The following is a 2,135-nucleotide window of genomic DNA, read 5'->3' on the forward strand; positions in this document are numbered from 1 at the left end:
ATATTGGTATTATTATATTTCGTTAAGCTGTAAATTAGATCTTTTGAATGGCTATTGACAGAAGTAATTTTTAAGATGTTACCAACAGAAAAGAAGAAGTACATTTTAAAAATGAAAAAAGTTTTATACAAAATAAAATAGAGCTTTAAAAAAAAAGAGCAAGCAATTTAAAATCTTTGAACATGAAAATAATTCGTTTTTTTTGTCACTAAATTTGCAAAACAACGGAGAACCCATATACATTGAAATGGCGGTTGATAAAACCTTGTAAAATCACAAAGTCACTTCAAGAACTTATCATTCCAGTTTTACCACAAAAAAAAAAGAACTTATCATTACTCATCAAAACGAGCCTCTATATATTCTGATCCATTATTATTGTGGTTTTAGATTTGAGATATTAATATGGATTATACAAGACTCATAAGATAATCTATACTATACTAAAAGGCAAATATCCTCAAAGGGGAGCTATGACACGTCAGCAAATTAATTCAAACCAATCAAAGTATTATATTGTGCCATGTCATCACGTGAAATTTGATCAATTATATCTATCTACTTTAAAATAGTTTTAGTCTAGGTCCAACTTTTCGTTCAACCCATCACTTTCATCGACGATTGATCGACTTCACATTCCTCTTTCTCCGAAACCCAGTTGTTTTCACCTCTTAGCTTCCCCCTTGTAACGTTAAAATTGTGACTCATAAAGCTTTATCATTTAGTGCAATCACTATATATCTATTCTTCACTTCGAATTTGTTGAGAAGAAGAAGAAATACGACGTATAATCTATCTTTCCCCGGTCATGCCAATGTCATCAACTCTGGATCAAGGTGGTTCTCATCTCCCCTCCCCGCCTCTAAATTTGTTTTATAATCTATATGCAAGCTCTGTGTATGTGTATTTGGATACTGGGTTTTTGGTCAAGACCAAATTAGGTTGTAGTTTAAAGATTGAATGGATCAAAATTTTTTTTGAGTGTTTTAATTGATTTTGAATCGACTGATGATTGAACCTGTCTGGTTGATTTTTGATTTTGTATTTCCAGCACTAATCTCTGTCGTCGATCCAACACTGATCACGAAGTAGTCAGAAAACCCTCATCACCAAAAGCCAAGGATAACAGAAAGTCATCATCCGACTTCCCAGACTTCTCATCGTTGAGTTCATCACGTTCTTTTGGGTTCTTCATCTTCCATTACATCCTTAAATCCTTGGAAAATATTCTGAGAGCTCTCTTGCTTAATCAGAAAAGGGATTATTCGTAACTCTTACCGCTTTTAACGACTTCACAGCGAGATGGCTTCACCAAAATGGAACTGATCTGAGAAACTCAAATCCTTATTGGCGCCACCTTCATCACCAACGGTGGTATCCAAGAAGCCAGTGCCGTCCTAATGTAAGTTGTAACCAGGTCTTACTTTCCTCTCTGGTTTTAATTTAGAAACTAATTACTTGATTTCTGTAGAATTTGAGTAGTGATTTAAGTTGAGGCTTGAGGCGTATTGATGACGCAACCACCAGATTGTTCTACTTCATATGATCGTTTAGTCGGATCCAGTAACACGCTTTTGAGTATAACCATTTACAAGCACCTACTGCTCTAATGTAGTGGTGTCTTTTTAATTAGCTCGGCCTCTCTCTGTATTTGATGATTTTTATTACAATTTGCTTTGTAGTAAAGGATTGTGGTTGCCATTTAACACTGATTTCAATATTTTTGTTTGAATAGGACTGTGGATCCCAGGCAACTAAAGGACCCATTGTTGCTGATAATAATTGTGAGAAAACTCACTACAGGGCACCAAACACATATTGATGTGGGGCTGGAACAGCAGAATATACATTCCTAGCTATGAAGAGCTACAACAATGTACTGTTTGATGAAAAGTTGCAACTCACTCCTTTGAGGCGCCCTCCAATGTAAGTATGTAGCGGTTTCTATCATCTAATTGTATCATAATTAGTGACAGCCAAAACCAACAAGGAGGTGTTGTGAGAAGCGAAGTGGTAGAGGCAGAGGCCAAGCTGATGGTCGGAAAGGGAATAGGTGGCCCAGCTGGAGATTGTCGTGTCTAAAAATGTGTTTAAGAAATGGAATAAAGAGCTCGCACTCGCACGTGGATTAGGAA

At 36.2% G+C, this 2,135-nt stretch overlaps 1 long non-coding RNA gene across 4 annotated transcripts; it reads left to right on the forward strand.

Annotated features, from left to right (window-relative positions):
* Nucleotides 1-574: 574 nt before the first annotated feature.
* Nucleotides 575-2,129, forward strand: LOC108835170 (uncharacterized). 4 transcript variants are annotated; one of them, XR_008934257.1, is made up of 4 exons: nt 575-836; nt 1,052-1,402; nt 1,472-1,578; nt 1,736-2,129. It is a non-coding gene; the product is annotated as an uncharacterized LOC108835170 (long non-coding RNA). The 4 variants fall into 4 exon arrangements; XR_008934256.1 differs by lacking the exon at nt 1,472-1,578 and having other exon boundaries at nt 577-836; nt 1,052-1,417; XR_001946915.2 differs by lacking the exon at nt 1,736-2,129 and having other exon boundaries at nt 577-836; nt 1,472-1,734.
* Nucleotides 2,130-2,135: the final 6 nt, after the last annotated feature.

This window comes from Raphanus sativus, chromosome 5 (assembly GCF_000801105.2).
Source record: "Raphanus sativus cultivar WK10039 chromosome 5, ASM80110v3, whole genome shotgun sequence".
In the NCBI taxonomy this organism is placed as follows: Eukaryota; Viridiplantae; Streptophyta; class Magnoliopsida; order Brassicales; family Brassicaceae; genus Raphanus; species Raphanus sativus.